The 18,333-nt window shown below is 40.1% G+C and overlaps 1 protein-coding gene across 6 annotated transcripts in view; it reads left to right on the forward strand.

The window, feature by feature from the left end:
* The window catches only part of THSD7B (thrombospondin type 1 domain containing 7B), a 330,826-nt gene that overhangs the window by 40,357 nt on the left and 272,136 nt on the right, over positions 1 to 18,333 (forward strand). The window lies entirely within an intron of this gene.

The following is an 18,333-nucleotide window of genomic DNA, read 5'->3' on the forward strand; positions in this document are numbered from 1 at the left end:
ATTGGCTCTGTCTCTGCTGAACTTTGCCTGCAGCGAGAGGTCAAGAAGCGGACGTTACTTCAAACCCTCCACGCTTGTGGGGCACCGAAGCCTCGGCCCTTGCTGAGGGGCCTTGATGCGCAGGGGCTCCCATTGCGATAGTCCCGTGTTTCGATTAGTACTGGCTGTTTTAATCTAGAAATGTGTGTTCATTTCCCCCTAATTGTACTATTTGAAGCAGTAAGATGTGTTGAGGTGCTTTTAATTTTCTGTTGGGTTTCTGCCCATCCCTTAGGATGCATTCAAGATGGTGTTTGCAGATTTTATGTTGCAACCGTGAAAGACAGAATACTTCCTCTTCTGAGATAAAGGAGTTTCTCATATAATAGTGTGATGTATAGATCTGGTCCTTAAGGAAAAAAAACAAAGCAGTGGTGGACTGGAAGAGGGATATTTATGGAGGCATTTTTTTTCCTGTTATAGCAAGGGTGCTTATTTTTAGTTGGAGATCTTGTACCATGCCAGTTGCAGACAATCAATTTCATATCAAATAATATAGAATGTGTTGTCAAATTATATATGCAAATTGATTATGAGCTTGTGTATAATGTATTATTAAATTTTATTTTTAGCCTGGATCGGGAGTGCTCCTGTTCAGTCTGCTGCACAGTCTAAACCACACGTCTTAGAGGGGTAGATGTCTCAAAGGCAATTATATTTCTGTATATGTAATGAAAGCTGGTGGCCGCCTGCAGTAGACAGGTGAAATGAGTGCTCCTAGGGTGGGAGAGCTGCAGCGTGCGTGGTGAGCATCCCATCCCTTGACGATCCCCATGTGTACGGTGTGGAGCCAGCTGCAGGAGATGCTGCCTCTGGCTTGGCTGGTGTTTGGGGCTGAAGCTGGAGGTTCTGGAGGACCTATGGATGGTGAGATGATGAGGCAGCTGAGGTTGTACAGGGAACTGGAGGGAAGAAGCTTCTAGGGAGCATCTGTACAAATCCAAGCTTCTGTGCATCCATTGGACGCCTGCTTAATTAGGTAAAACAGTAAAGGAAATTAGCATTTTTTTGGACTGAATTTTATTTGAATTAATTGCTTTTAAAACGAGACCGTAATTTTTAGCAAGGAGAATGGATAGCTACTGTTCAGATTTCATTTTGGTAATTTTTGTAATACCATGTTTTACATTAGAAACCCAAATTCAGGCCACTCTCCTGTTCAAGACACTGAAACAATGAGGAGTCACGTTAAGCAACTGAGTGGCTTGATTTAAGAAGAGAGCATGTGTTGAAGACAAGGTCCTTCGTGTGTTGCCATTTTCTGTTGTAGACGAGGCTTTGATTCTTGTGTGATTGTGGGAATCTGCTGTGATTCAGAGTGGAGCCTAAAAATGTAAACACATCTTTATGGTACGGGCTATACTTCATTTCCTGCAAGGTGACTACATGCAGTTTTAGGACAGACCCAAATTTATTATCTCTGTTGGTTTGTGTGTGTCTGCTCTTTGCAGCTATGGTTCTTGGAAAAACCTTTGGTTACCCTGAGATTCTTAAGTTTTTAATTTTTTTTTTTTTTTACCTTCTTTGCATTTTGGTTCAAGATATATGTGTTTTCTTTGCTATGGTATTTCTAAGAGGCTGTGGTAGAGGGAATGTTATTAATGAACACGTTTCGTAATTACATTAATGAGTCTGTTTTATGTATAGGACTGCTCATCTGCATAAATCACATGTTCCAGGCCTTTATCCAGAAATGCAGTTTCCCTTCTGGAAATAAAGTAAAAAGAATTTTAACCAAATAGTTTGTTTTCGAAGTAGATTAAATTGCTAACAACTTCCATTTAGTTCAGTGACGGCAGGATCAGGTCCAATACTGTAATACTTCATATCAAATGGGGTAACTTCCTTTCATACGGGGTTTATCTAGTGCTTCTAGTGCTCCTTGTAGTCTTTCAAAGAAAGATTTAGGGAGAGCGTTTAATTCATACCCATCTTCTTTTTTTGAAAGAAATTGAAATTTTCATCATGAAAAATTAATGTATACCGCACTAATGAAGAAGCTTATGCGTTAGATTTATCTAGACATAATTTTTTGTATGGTTTCTCTCCGTTAACACTATCTTCTCTTTTTCCTCTAGTGCAGTCTTTTTGAACTGGATCCTTTCAGAATGGAGTAATTTCTTTACAGAAGCTTAGGCCCTTGCACAAGCTGGGGTTTTTTAAACATTTTTAATCTATCTTAATATTTTTCATATCCTATAGCAATACATAATAGCTTTTATTAAGATACTTACAATGTCTTTTTAAATCTCCAAATAACACTTGGCATGTCAGGATTATATATAAGCGTAACCTTTTCTTTTTTTTAGTATGTCTTCTGGAAATCACAAGGAGCCTGATGGACACTTATTTTTCACAGGCTGCTGTTTTAACCCCCCTAAGGCAATCAGAAGAGAACTTGCAATAGTAATGTAATGTGAATAATTTTGGATACATTTCTTTTTCATTTCTCTGAGATGCCTGTAAAAGAGGCTGGCTTTTGGAGATTCTCATCACCTGCTTTCTGCAATCCCAGCCCATTTATTGTGTCCTGTAAGGGGCACCTGAAATCACTGCTCACATTTGAGAGTATTGCTTAAAAGGTTACAGTGATGATTTTTTTTTTTTGTTACCTTTTTTTTTTTTTTTGGCAGGCTCGTACTGCTATATTGGAATAGAAAGGTAGAAAAGGGACAGGCTTCACTGCTTGCATACCTTTTTGTTTGTTTGCTTACTCCTTTAAGATTCAATTTTATCTCTTTAAATGATGATTAACTACAAGATGAATTTATGTAAACATAAAACTTTTTTTTTTCCAACTCTTGACACTTTTTCAAAGCAAGGTCATTTCCATATTAAAAGTACATATCATCGCTTAAGTGGAAGTTACAGCCTGGATGCAGATATTTTCAGGCGGGTTCTTTTGGCCGGTTTAATGCAGGAAATTAGACTGGGTGTGCGTAGTGACCTACTTAAATGGTGTCAGTATTTATCAGAGTTTTAAAAAGTTTTCAGGACAACAGATATATGTTCTTTTGTTCAGAAATAAACAATTTTTGAATGTACAGAAACTTCTCTGTATCAAAATGGAAACATGTTAAGCAGCTGCTGTTGAATTCGTTTGAAGAGATGTTAAGGTAGAGACTTGGGTGAGGGTGCACTTAGAAAAGTGTGTATGTACAAAAATGAAAGAATTATGCTGCTGTACTGTAACTTCATTCCTAATGAACCAGTGTTTGTAGAATAACATGTTTATTTTTAGCTCTTAGAGCAATTCCTGGTTCTTCTTTGATGAGAAATGGTATGTGAGAGAAAAAAACTGGTAGCTCAAGGGAGGAGAAAAAAAGGGAAAGTCGGTACTTTTGACTTATTTCTCTCTACAGGTTGTTTTGCATTAATAAACAATGATATTTAATACAACAAATATGCAAAGTGAGGAAAATGAACAGTGTTCTTCCTGTGTTTCGGTGCCTGTATGTCATTTTGAGTGCGTAAAGCATCCACTGAAATATCACTAAAATGGAAAAGCCTTTTTTTCTGTACGAAATCACTGATAACGTTAAGGTTGACTGTTTTGCGGTGAAGTGTGCATGGTATGTGTAGTGTGGTCTTGGTGGTTCCCTGCTCCCCCCGTTCCCGGTGTGCAAGGGTGGGCCCTGCCACTGCAGCTGCCAGGCGTCACCCCCTCCAGTAAGGGCTTTTCTTAAGGCACAGTGGCTCTTCTGTTGTTTTACTGAAAAAAAAAAGTTTGTTTTTTTTTTTTAAGCCTGAGGTACCACTTCAGCAATTTCTGATTGTTCTTTCTCTTCTTGTTTAGCCAGGATCTAGTCTGTGCCTAATTGGATGGGATTCCATACTGCTTAGGCTCTCTGTGGTGAGCTTCATGGATAGGCACTTTCTTTAAATAATTGACTGTTGTCTTCTGGCAGGTCCCCGCTCGTATTTCATCTCATATTCACCGTCTTGGTGGCTGTGCAGTAATTTGGGTCTCGTAGCCGTAGTTTGCAGTGGGAATTGTTTAGAAAAGTTGCTGGCTGCATGCAGTGCTGCTGTGATACCTGGAAGACAAACTGGCAACAGCATGAGATTATTTTGCTCAACCAAGTTCTGATACTGGTACAAATTTTGTTAGAGATGCAGTCGTTTCTTGGGATCATCATTCAAATCTCTGATAGTAATTGGCCTAACCCAGAAACAGAAAAGGAGAAAACCTCCTTTTTTTTTTCTTTTCTTGGTATAAGATAATCAATCAGTGTCTGTATAATGTTCCCTCATGGTTTAAATGCCTTTGATCATAGAATCGTAGAATAGTTTGGGCTGGAAGGGGCCTTTAAAGGCCATCTAGTCCAATCTCCCCTGTAATGAGCAGGGACATCTTCAACTAGATCAGGTTGCTCAGAGCCCCGTCCAACCTGACCTTGAATGCTTCCAGGGATGGGGCATCTCCCGCCTCTCTGGGCAACCTGGGCCAGTGATTCACCACCCTCATTGTAAAAAACTTCTTCCTTTATATCAAGTCTAAATCTTCCCTTTTTCAGTTTAAAACCATTACCCCTTGTCCTATCACAACAGGCCCTGCTAAAACGTTTGTCCTGTTTTTCCTGTAGGCCCCCTTTAAGTACTGAACGGCTGCAACAAGGTCTCTCTGGAGCCATCTCTTCTCCAAGCTGAACAGCCCCAACTCTCTCAGCCTGTCCTCACAGCAGCCGTGCTTCAACTCCCTGATCAGTTTTGTGGCTCTCCTTTGGACCTGCTCTGACAGGTCCATGTCTTTCCTGTGCTGAGGGCCCCACAGAGCTGGAAGCAGTACTCGAGGTGGGTTGTCACCACAGTGGTGTAGAGGGGCAGAATCACTTCCCTTGACCTGCTGGCCATGCATCTTTTGATGCAGCCCATGACATGGTTGGCCCTCTGGGCTGCGAGTGCACGTTGTTGCCTCCTGTGTAGCTTTTCATCCACCAGTATCCCCAAATTCTTCTCATCAGGGCTACTCTCAATCCCTTGATCCTCCAGCCTCTATTGGTACCAGGGATTGCCCCAACCCACATGCAGGGCCTTGCACTTGGCCCTGTTGAACCTCATGAGGTTCACACGAGCCCATTTCTTGAGCCTGTCCAGGTCCCTCTGTGTGGCATTTTGATACCCAGTAGGGGTTGCGGTTGATAGCCCATTTATCAGTCTTGCTAGCAAGCAAGAGAAACGCTAACGAGTTGGCCATCAGTCCCTCCCAGCTCAGTGATTCCAGTGTTGCCTTTCCTGAGCATATGCTAGCATCTCTTCATTCTTGGGAAATGTGCCGACTGTCACCTCTTCCCATGGGGTCCAGGTCAAGTGTTGAAACTGCAGCAGCTGCTTCAGTGAGTACTGACAACATAGACCTGAGTTTGGAGGGTCCTCATGGCTTGGGCAAGATGACCTTCTCCCAAGGTGTTCTTGGTAAAGGAGCCTGCAGCTTTTCCTGTATGGTCTAGTGTAGTTATGAACCTGCCTTTTTCATTTGTTCTGACAGCTCGTTCACCTGAAGATAGGTTATGCATTGATATTTCAATAGTGCTTTTCACCTGCTGAAGGTGTTTGTGCATCACAGTGATCTGGGCACGGTGAAACCTCTCTTTTGTGTGTATAGTTGCCATCTATGCCCATGGAGACATCAGGACCAGCCAGATCACTCTGATGTATTCTGGACCCACAGGCTTGGCGATGTCTTACATTACTAACAAAAATGTTGAAGTGATATTCTAAAAGAAGTTTTTTAAGTTCTTCCCAAATAAATCCCATAAGATTAAAAATATTTGGTTTATAATAATGCTGCTATATATTTTATATTAGGTGATGCATGGCTGACCTTCCTGCTAAATGCTGCATATTGTGTAAGCATGACTTGTGCTTTTTCTTATTGATTATTCTAAAATACAAATTTACAATTGATTCTCAAGTCTTGGATGCTGCTGGAAACCTCTACTAGGAATAGATTTATATAGATGATATTCACTGCTACTTCCAGCATATGGAAATATACTGAAACACTATTTTTAGATGTTTTGTATGGCAGTCAAGCTTTTTGCTCACCCTCTTGCCTGTACTTTTATTTCTTGCAATTTGGAGAGTTTTGGATTAAAATAAAGAGAAAATTAGGTACAACATAATCAATTTACCCTTAGCTTTCACAGTCCCTTATTACAATTGCTAATTTATCAGTGGGTAGTTTTATCAGTGGGTAGGCGCCTTTCTTTTTGTAATGGATATTGAGGATAATTTTAAATGCAACTTTTAAGCCTAGCCAATTTACATAGTACTTTGGGAGATTAGTCGCTCATGTATAAAGAACTATGTGCATTTGAAGGGTGTTCCTATAGCCCTCTTGTGTGGTTTTTTTTTTTTTAATGTTTGTCATAATAATCATTGATTTCTTTAGCAAGGTATTTACCCCTAAGTAAGTATTGCAGTTGGAAGCAGGCAAACTTTTGAAAATTGCTTGAAAGTTTTTGGTTAGAGAAGTCTTTCTCGATTCACGATTCATATCGTGTTTGTCAGAATGGATTGGGGTCTAGAAAAACTGTTTGGGTTTTGTGTTCCGCTGTAAGCTGTTTCCATGCTTCTGGGTTTTGGGTTCTTTGGTTTTGGGTTTTTTCCCCCCCAACAAACGTTTTTTCAATGAAACAGAATCTGCATTTTCCTGTCTCCTGTCTTTCCCTTTTACCTCTGTATTTTTGCTTCCTTGTTTTTTTAAGATATTAACATCACTAGCATCAGAACAGAAAACGTGAGAGCTACTAAATAGGATTACATTAAAATGATGATTTAATTGAGCTCTTATACACGATAAGAAGATTTTCTTATTTTGCTGAACTGCCATTTACGAGGGTCCTTGGCAAGAGAATGCCAAGTTGGTTTTGGCATTCATTAACACTGAGTCTAAATCACTGCTAATTTTGTCTAGCAGGAAAAGTGACAAATAGAGTAGAGCCTGTGATTTTAAGCATATTTATATTTGAAAATGTGCATTTTCCTGTAAGTCATGGGAAATTCGTTCCACAGGACAAGCAATTCTCTGTTTTTTTTCCTTTATCTTAGACGTGGAATGATCCTACGAAACAATTGCTGGCACAACAAAATCCCAATCTCAAAAGTAGGACAGGAAACATTTTCCACTTTCTACAGATCAATCTTTTTGTATAACTCAAAGCAATTGCAGTCCTTTAAAAAAAGGACTCATGTACTGGAGAAAAATTACATAGTAAATGGAGTTCTAACTGTAGTAGTAACCCAATTCCCTGCTAGTTTTAACACATAAGGAAAAAAAAAAAAAATATAGGCAAAATTACGACCCAGGTCTTGTGCTGCCTCTGCTGAATATTGTCTGGTAGACCAATTTTTAAAGAAATGCCCAGGGCTTGCAATATATTTGCTTCTGCCATTTAAATTATAATTTTATTTTAGATTTGTTTGTGTAGTAGATATATTGGATTAGTGCTAATATCGAGTGCTGTATTTAGTTCAGATTCCCATCTTTCTGAAGGAAGAAAATACTAGAGGAGGGTAAAACAGTTCAAATAATGTGGAATACAAGCCTGAGAATGGGTGTGGATTTTAATATTAAAAGTGTTTATAGTAGCGGTCTCAAATACTTTCAGTGAGCAAGAATGTATCAGGCTTGGAAAACTATCAACAATGGAGATTTTATTTAGTTTAAAGTGCAGCCATTTCCTGCAGAAGGTGGTAATCTCTCTTAAGTGTAGATCCACAAAGAGAACTTCTGCCAGCACTGATTTCTCCTGAAGGGGGACTCAATTTTTATTTGAATTCTGAAACGCACGGAAAATGAAAGCTAAAGTCTGGTAAACGTCCATTTATGTGTATCCATTTTACAAAAGCCTGTAGGCATTAGTTGACTCATTCATTAAGTCATCTGATTTGGAAAAGTGAAGTATTTGGGGGAAAAAAAATAGGCAGTGAAATATATTAACCTGCAAAAATCTGACAAGTTTGTCTTCGCTAGGATGAAAAATGTGTTTGGTTTTTTTTTTCCTCCCCATGTCTATTTTTAAAAAAATAAAGCTTTAGCGTACTCTAACCAACACAAACTCCAGTGGACAAAATGCAAGTCCAGTATTGGCAATTGGACTTGAAAACTTTGGGCAGCCTCCTTTTTTCTGCCGTGTTTTTGAAATCCTCCTGTTAGCCCTGTCTTGGCACCCCATGAGCTGTTCTCATCTTTCCTCTGAAACAGGGTTTTATACTCCCTGCTTGCAGCTTACAGTTGTGCCCTGTATGACTAAATATATATGATTTGATCTGCTGTTAGTAACGAGATGCAGCTTTAAAACAAAATTAGCTAGTGAACATCGCTAACTGGTTTGGTAGCACTGGTATGGACTCTGTCTATTCTTTCTTTAACCAAATGGAAACTAGTCCGTAGTGTGTTTATCAAATTTAGTTATTTAACCTATTATAGTTAAATAAAAATATTTTTTTTTTTTTTTAATGGTACACATAACTATTAAGAGTGAAGTAAATAACACTTTCTGTAATTGCAGTCATTGGATATTAACATTCTGCTTGTTTAAGAGAGGAGTATGAGTAAGGCTTTGAGAGGGTTGAAAGCAAGCGTGATGAATAGATAAAAGCAAAAGAAGTCAAAGATAGATTTAAATTGCTTTTTAATATAGACTTTAGTAATATGATAAAAATAGATGTAATCATGAAACCTGACTATCTTAATACATTCCTGCAAGGCGACCTTAATTCTAGCATTTAGTAAATGCTGATTATTTTCAACTTTAACATTGTTATAGTGGCCTTTTTTGGATATAATGTAGTGTGTCTGTGTCTGTCTTCCCTAAGGTTTTCGGGGGGGGGGGGGGGCGGGAAAGAAGCAGAAAACAATAGAGGAGAAAACGTGGGAGGCATGAAAATGACCCAGGGAGTCAGAAAATAGTAGAGGGGAGATGCAAGTGAACAAAGGGCTAGTTAGGAGAAGGAACAAAATATTGTAGGGTGACAAAAGGGATGAGCAACCCAGCTGAGAAAAGTGGCAAGTTTCATAAAATGGTATCTGTTATCTTTTGGGAGAAATCGCCTAATTTAGTACAGGAAAGAATGAGAGGCAGAGGATGGAAAGGGTTTGAGCATTGAGAAAAAGGTAGCCAGGAGTAGATGTGCAGCAGGTGATTAAACTGAAGAGCAGAAAGAGGTGGCAGATGTGAAGAAAGAGAAGAGAATTCTATTGAAACGGGGGAAAAGCTGCCTGGTTGTAGGACTTGCAAGAGATGAACCACAGCTCGAGATCTGATGTCGGTTGGTGTGAGCTTGGCAGACTAAGCTTTCTGGTAGGAAGTAGAAGCAAAATAAAAAATTTGAGGACAATGTAGATTATCTCATGTGTGTTTCATAGCCGTCTGATCCCAGTTTGAGCAGAAGGTTGGACTAGAGACCTCCTGAGGTAGGGACCTGCCAACCTGGGTTATCCTATGAATGAGGAATGAACAGACCTGATGACTGTACTCAGAAAAGAGCGGTCGGAGCAGGTAAGCAGGTCTCAGTGCAATGCGAGTAATCGTGTGATGGGAAAGGATGTGTCTTTAATGACGCTGATCTTGAGAGAAATTCACTGTGGTTCACTGGCCACATTACAGAAGCAGAGCTTAGAGAGGAAATGTATCTTCTTTTTTCCCCTCCCGTGGCCATCCTCTTCTCGAGTAAATCTGCACCATAATGATATTAAGACGACATGAAATAGAAAATTGTCTTTGAAATGAAGTTGAAAATGCCTGTTTTGGTGAATAGGATTGTTGAAATGTGGCTGCAAAACTGATGAGAACACTACAGTCACAAGGCAAAATGCGTCCTACCCTAGAAGCTGTAGCTGGTGAGAATAAACGTGGGGTTTAGGAGGAGTGAGACGAAGGAAACAGGGCGACAGAGGAGTCGGTCAAAGTTTGTGCATCAATGGAAGCTGCGTAGAAAGAAGAATGCACTTGTCTTCAGTACTCAGAACAGGGGAAATGTGGGAAATAGTGGAAGAAATTAGAAATCTCAAAAGTGGAGGCACAGAAGTTCAACATTTCCAGCGCTGTTTGATCCATGGCAGCGAGAGAAAGAGAGCGCTCTACAGGAGACAGTACAGAGCCGCATCCCTCAAACAGTCACTGTGACAACCAGTGGTGGAGTAGGAGATGAAGGGACTGTAGGTGGCCCTGGGTTTTTAGTGATGGAATAGGTGTTCCTAAAGCAACAAGGAGAGTTAGAGAGAATAGGTGGGAGTTAAGGGGGGCGATCTGCAGGAAAGGTGGAGAAGGAAATGGAGGGAGAACCAGAATATGGGCACCAGTGAGGAGGAGGTGGTCACTTCACTTCACAGTGATAATTTTGATAACATTGATAACTGTGTTCTGTGGGGCAGGGAGAGGACACACGGGCTGATACTATCTGCAGCATAGGGGAACCTAGGAGATACTGGTTTTGTGAAAGTGTTCCACCCAGTTTTGATGTGGGTGTGAATTTCATTTTGTCTGAATTACTTGGGTAATAGTTCTGGCCCATTTTCTATGCTCAGGTGTTTAATTTTTTAATTCAGACCTACCACTGCTGAATAAACGAGTAGAAACTGTTCATTTGGTAGAACTGTCAAAGAGCACATGCTTTCCAGAAGATGTGTCCTTTCAGCGTGGGAAGGGTTGTTAATCAGGGACCCACCAGGAAAAACGATTCTGGACCCTCATGGGCTGCACCATCAGAGAAACCAGAGAACACTTTAAGTTACCAGTAGCTCACTGAAGCTCTGGAATATGAAATTAACTGATAATTTTCATAGGTCACACTCTTTCCCATAAACCAAACTCGTCTGCTCTCCTGGGGGGAGACAGACCAACTGGGCTGACTTCTCATTATCTCTTCCTGTGGCGTATCCTTATTGAATTACTGCCAGGTAGAGGCAGCAGATGCTCATCAAGCCACTGCAGGACTCCTCTGTTAATTGAACTGTAATGGGGATGACAGCAGGGAAGGTCAGGATGATGGGACCAGTGATGTAACGTGAACTCTGGCAAGAACAACCTGCACGGGCAATTGACCTTGCTTAAATAATATTATACTGATGGCTTTTATCGGTTGATATCATTAGGATTATTTTTTCGTATCAATACTGCAATAGTGTCAGGGACCCCTGTGTGAATCATATCATATTGTGTTCAGGGCAAATATATTTCTCACCCTAAAGAGATTAGACTTTCCAATGTGATAAAATGCAGTGACTGACTATAACCAGCTACAGGGGAAAAGAAATGGGAATGAAAAAGGTAACAGAGACAAAATTTTTAAATAGATATATAGCTTTACTCAACTGGTTGCTCCAACCGCTTTAAAGCGTAGTATTCTTTCTAACTGCCCTTATGGCAGTTTGGTATTTTTGTTGTCCTCATGCATAGTTAATCTTGGGGTGAAGGCAAGTCCACTTTTAAATAAATGTGCAGATATTATTAATGGCTTTTGATATGAAAAACATTCCTACACTTGGTTCAGCGGCTCTCACAAAATGCCTGGGAATGCCCGAGTTTCAGGCACGCATCCTAATGCCAGGTTCAGAGCTGGAGTGCGTGCCTGGTGTTTCTTCCCCTCTGGAGGGAGGGATGAGACAGGATGATGTGAGCTCTTGTCTGTGACGTGGGTCTTCTGGGGAGGCGTGTTTTTCCTGGGTACTGCGGCTGCAAGGCAGGGATGAGCCTGTAAAGCCTTCCCCTGGAGACCCTCGCACGGTGACATGGGGAAGTTTGGTACAAGGAGAAGCTTGTGCATTTCTGGAAATAAATTCCACCTAAAACCCAAATGCTACTTTGCAGTACAAGCCGTGTGTTGTTACCCTGATACTCTTGGTGTGTTGGAGTAAGTCTGTATGGCAATTAGCAGAAGCCGGATTGAGAGCGCAGCGTGTGCACGTTGGCATCTGTGCGTGTGTTGAGAAGCAGGTTTTAGAAGTTCTTTATCCCAGTGTCACTCTTTTTTCCCCGTGTGTGTTCAGCTTTCACTGTGCCTTTTTTTTTTTTTTTTTTTTTTTTTAGGTAAGATCATTTTTTCTTAACCCTTTTATTACACTGTCTGCCTGGGACAATTGGCGTCAATGACTGGGGCATCCACTGAGAGGCGGATGGAAGAAAAATAAATGACTCAATAGGAAGGCATGACAAAATATATTTGACTAACTTATTTTGACAATTCTAGCTGTAATTTTTTAAAGTCCATATTCTTACACGGGACCTGACTTACGCAGGGTTTTATCCTGTAGGAACGGTGAAGCCTTGGTTGTAGGAGGCTTTATCACAAGACTTGGCTGGTGATGTTTGATAGGAAATGAAGAAGTACAGTGTCAGTGTTTGATTAACTGCGCTCCTCTGTAGAGCCTGTGCGTTTTTGGAATGGTATCGTGTTTGCATTGCATTGTGCTCCTTACTTTCTTGTTTTCCTTTGTACTTTGGTGCACTGAAATAAGCAGCTGATGACAGAGGATGCATTGGAATAAATGTTTATTTCAGCACTTTGGAAATGAGTTTTTTGAAATGGAATTTGTCTTGTGGATGTGCGGGTGTCTCTTCATATTAGCTCATTTGGGTATAGACTTGATCTAGGTGGTACAAATGGCAAAATAGTAACGACCGCATACAAATAGAGGTACAAATATTGTGGAAAATAAATTATTCTTAGAGCGAGTGTTCCAGCAGAAAGAAAACTTTATACATTCAAGAAGTATTGAAGTTGGCCTCTGCATATTTGCGTGTACACGAGCGGGGCTATTTTAGCCATAGTCACCAATATTTAGAGGTTCAAAACTGAACCCCAGAAATGAATAGCAAATTAAACCAGTAACATTTTCCTGCCTCTCTGTAATTAATTGGTTTGGTCAGATGCTTGGGTGTGTACATGCACTCGGTTGCTCTGGTTGTTCCATGGAAGTGTAGAATAAAACAATTTAAATTGGAGATAAGCTTCAGATACGCCAGTCCTGTGACAAGGAAGCAGATGGTCCTTCCCCTGCTACGCAGAGCCTAAGTCTGTGCTAAGCTCATATGCTTGGTGGTACTTGATCGTATTATTTTGACCTTGTGTTTAAGATTGATAAACTCTGCGTGGTGGCCACATTCCAGTGAGGAGAAAAAAAAAACCCTGACCTACAGCCCGTGATGCTGTATTAATGTCAAATAATATAAAGTAATATCAGAATGCAGAAGAAAATCACTGCAGTAAAGCAATTTAATTTCTGTGAACTGAAAGCACTTTAATGGGAATGGTAGGAAAATCTGCTGTTGTTCCTGCAGCAGAGGTTATGAGGTGATTTTTTTTTTTTTTTTGAAACTCTGCTGCCTTGTAATTGGTGACTTTGAAGCTTTCTGTTGTTTTCAGTGTGAATGGTCACGCTGCTAAAGTAGGGAGTCTGCTCTCTACAGAGTCTGATTTCCAGGTTTGCCTCTTAAAGGAAAATAATTTCAAATACTAGTTTTCAAATGGTATTATACTGCTGAATGTGCATTATATGCCATGTTTTGTCAGTAAAGTGAGAGTAATCCTCTTTGAACAACAACTTGCAATAACATTTACTGAAATGGTGTTGGAAGCAGTGCCAGCTCCCTTTCTCTTTGTCTGCTTAATTGCAATTTAACAGTAATCCAAGATCTATGCAGCTGTGACAATAGTTCTTAGATGTAGCTGAGTTTGAAAGGATGTTTAGTTCATCCAGTGCCAATGATAAATGCTACAGCAGAATGGTGTATTGATAACGGACTCAAACTTTTCTCGAACCATTGAAAAATAAACAACAAAACCCCTCAAAGCGATGACGTTTTGCTGTTACGGAAAGGATGTGCTGTAGCGTGAAAACATCACTGAGCTTATTCTGGGCTGTGTTCTGCTGTGCTGGCTGACAAGCCTGCCACGAGAAGGCATCCAGGTGTAGGTGCATGTAGGTTATATACATAAGCTACATAAAAAAACCAAACCCAAGCAAGTTCAGGGTGTGACTCTAAGTTCGTAAGAGGGCTGTCAGATACAAAGACATTCTGACTCAGGAGATGTGAAAGCCACAACTTGTTGGGGGCTGGGAAGGTATAGCGAGAGGTATTATTTATGCACACTCTTTTCTTACACTGCACCCTGGCCATTTGGCATCGTTCTCCTGTCGGAGGCAGGATCTGGGCCTTTGGTTTGAGTTGCTACAGCCTTTCTTGTATTTAATTAAATATATGAAAGTGCACAAGCAGTGTGAAAAGGTTACTTAAAAGTTATCAGACACTTTCTATGTTCTGCTGCTCAGAAAAAAAAATCAATGCCTGAGTTCACAAGAGAAACCTATTGACAGTCTTGAGCATTTTGATCTTAATTGCTCTGTGCTTGTTTCTGCTGCAAGGAGTATGATAATAGCTTGAAGAACATCTGTGAAGGTAAATTAGCCTACTTTGAGTGCTAAGATACAGCAATGAGGGCACCAAAAGGTCCATGGCCGGTAAATACCATTGAGAAGTCCAAGTCTTGCATAACACCTGGGCACTTGCATACTGGGTCACAATGAATGATTTTTGTAGAAGGAAATATTGGGGTGCTCCTTGGTTGTTGAGCATCGTTCATCTTCCTCTTGACGGGCATGGGGGCTGTAGGTGTCTTGTGTGATTGTGAAGCTGAGGAGTACCAGGATGATGGCTTTCACAAACTCTTGAATCCTTGACTTTGAAATCTCCCTGCTCTTCTGGCAGAGTGTAAGCCGTACATGTTTGTGTACAAATGAAACAAGTTTTGCTTCAACTGCATTTAACTGATCTTTCTGAACTGCTTCCTCAGAAAAGTCTGAAATCGCATATACTTTTTATTATTGAAAGTCAAGTGTGTTCCCATAGAGTCCATTGGAGGTACTTAGAGTGAAGGAGATGTAACAGCAGCATCGTTTCACAGAACAGTTCTGCTCTATCACTGTTTTAATTAAAGTCATTCTACTGATGGAAAGTCTATTCTCTGGTGTTTTCTTTAATGTAGTCATAATGCATCGGTTTGAGCTCCCTTGCTGGAACATCTTCCATTATAATCCACTTAGTTAAGTTTATAATTAAACTTCCAAATTCAAACCTGCTTTTATTATGTTTTTAGGATGTATGAAAACTGAAGCAGGAAAACTTAGGATTCATGGGTTTTACCCCAAACAAATCGATATAAGTTAAGAAGTAATTCATCGGCAGTACAGTAATCTCATATTCTTGCTTTTAGTCCTCAGGATCTTCCATAGCTTTGGGACAAGAAGTGAATATGATTGAATAGAGGATAAAAGATTACATAATTAATAGATTCTTACAATTTGACTATAGAGATCACCAGAATACCTGAACTTTCAAATATAACTGGTGAAGACGGTGACTACCTAGTAAGCTTTCCCGCAGCTGTTGAGGAAGGTTGTTAAGGTTTATACATGAAAAGGGACCAGAGTGAATTTGTGTTCAGCTTTGTGGGTCTGGAGCTCGTGCAGCCCAAAGCACGTTTCTCCCAGCCCAGAGCAGGCTGGTTTAGACCGTCTGTTTGCTGGAGTTATCTTCCGTCTGCAGATGCGTTAACACCAGATGTTCTTTCAGGCATTATTTACCCTTACAGTTATTGTAGCAAATTACCAAAGAATTGTGGTGCTTAATGTTTTGATTCCTGATGGGTGACCACTTAGGACAAAAATACTGTCAGGCTATTGTCAACCTGGTGTATAAATTGAGCTCATTCACGCTGTATGGTTTTTATCCAAGATTTTTTTAAAGTGTTCTTGGAAGAAGAGTAAATATTCTTAACTGAGGCTTGCAGATGAAGTATAGAGAATCAAGCTACCATTCTCATATATGCAATGTCACTCCACTGTAATCAAGGGGAGCACTTGCAGAATCAAGTACTAGTGTCGGAGGGTGACCTTAAGTGACTTTTTGCGCAGGAGGTTTCTGACACAGCTGGAGGTGGAATGAATTTAGGGTGCCCCTGCTTTAACCAGAATACTGTCTTGCTCCAAGTGTGTAAGTGGAAGAATATACGGTGTTTGTTTTCCATATGAAATAAAGGCAATTTAGTGTAACTAGCTTCATTAAATAAAAAATTGGGCAATATGCATGTACACCCATGCCATGGGCACGTATGCACTTACATCTGAAGGTCCGTTCCTAGTTTGATGTATGTGACTGTGCAGACAATTTCATTTTGTTAAACTCAATACCTGTAGCACTAGCGTTAGTGTTTTTTGGGGAAGATCTCCCCCAGGGATGGTCTGCAGCGCGTGTGTGTGGTGGTCAGACTTTGCAGTTACAGGCCGGGCATTCTGCTGCTTTAGGGCTGAATAGAATTAGCTTTTTGGATAACAGCTTTCGGAGAAGGCAAGGCAGATTTTACTGGTATCCGAGGATAAAGAGTATAAACATCCAGATTATTTTGGAATATCACAAGCAATGGGTTTGTGCTGTGTGTAGTAGGCAAACAGTTGCATAATTACTGCTTACGTTTGTGTTAAGAAAATTTATTCATGATTAATGATGCTTATCTTTGTGCTAGACACCTGCCAAACGCTTTATAGCCACACACATGATCTGCAATTGCTTTTTTTTGTTGCTATTTAAAGTGTTTGGGATTATTCTAATTGCATCACGTATTTTAAATGAAGAGTGCTACGCAGGTGTCCTTGTCAGCATTCCCTTCTCGTACAAAAAAAAGTAGGTCAGATTTGCCCATGACGGGGAAGGTCACAACTCCCGGTGAACTCAGGGGGAATTTAATTGATGTATGACAAGGCTGAAATCATGTCTCAGGTTTAGATCAATTTAAGTTGATCTTTTTCAAAGTTCAGTAATAAATACTGTATAAATCCACAGTGGAGCAGAGCCAGATTGAACTTTCCTAAACCACAGAAGTGGTGCAGAACGACTAAAGAAACCTTTTCCTGTGGAAACTTGCAGAAAGAGCAACTGGTCCCTTCTCTACCAGTGCAATACGTGTAGAGTGGGGAGTCAAAACTGGACCATCAGTCTTTTCTCTTTCAGTGTTGGATGCTTTTGTGGACTCTAATGTGTCTTGGAGTAGCCCAGTGACTGTCACTTGGAAACATCTGCCTCTGTGTGCACGTCTGTAGCTTGCGGTTGTCTGAGCAGTGGCTGGAAAATGGGAAAAGTTTCCCAGAGGCTTTTTCTCCCCTCCCTAGCTAAGCAAAGATTAGACTGCGATTTGGCTGCTGGATGTTTCATTGACGTTGAAAATTAAATTAAATTTTGAACACTTCAGAAATAAGATATTTATTTGTCAGCTGTATACGTGTGTATTTATTTATACCATTTTGACACTGTACTTGAATGCCTTGTTTTCAGCAGAAATGTAGGTTTCTAAATGGAAGTCTCTTATTTAAAACTGGCTTTATTCAGTCCTGTCATTAAGAGAATTAGCAGTGGATTAGATAATGTAAATGCATTGTTATGATCATTAGGCAGTCTTGAAAAAGCCACAGAGAAGTTTTCTGTATATTCCCAGCCATCATAACTAATGTATGATATCCTTGTTTTTCGGAACAAGATTCCATACAAACGAAACAAAACTGAAAGGATGCTTGTATCTAATCCTTCAAATACAGGAAAGCAACACCTCATTACTTAATTTAATGAGAATCTGTGACTGCAGACTATTAATTGGCTAGGTCTATATTATAAAGGATACTGAATAAATCCAGAGAATCAGTTTTGGAAAAGCAAGATATTTTTTGGACGGAAACACGTATCTTAAATATATTTAAGCAATTGCATAAATGTAATCATTGACTAGTCTTGGTGAAGTCAATTTTTAAAATGTAAATTTCATTTCCCCCCCCCCCCCTCCATTTTTCCTTTCTATTTGCCAGTTTACAGCTAGCCATCCTGACACATTTGGGAGCTGAGATATACTGTAACTAAATTTGATGTGAAGTGTTGGTGGCCTTCATAATGTAATTTATTCATGTTTCTGTAGATAGCATATGTTGCTTGTGCAATAATTTTTTATCGTATCAGGACAGAACAGCTACTGTTCCAAATTGTGTTATACAAACCTAGATATACAGACAAATTTTTATTGTGCTTTGCTGTTGGTGTAAATCAGTGGACTCTGAGCTCTGCTGGGGTGGGGGGGATTAGAATCAGTCTCATGGTGTCTAATTTATTTCTGTTTTTTCTGACTTAATGTAATCTCTGTTCTTGCTCCGTGGGGAGCAGCAGCCAGTTATCTTTGTAGTCCTGCCCAAAGAATGAACATATGCGAAACCCCTTGTTTTGGGCAGGAGGCTTCTACTCCCAGGGATTT

The sequence above is a fragment of the Larus michahellis genome, chromosome 7 (genome assembly GCF_964199755.1).
Source record: "Larus michahellis chromosome 7, bLarMic1.1, whole genome shotgun sequence".
Classification (NCBI taxonomy): Eukaryota; Metazoa; Chordata; class Aves; order Charadriiformes; family Laridae; genus Larus; species Larus michahellis.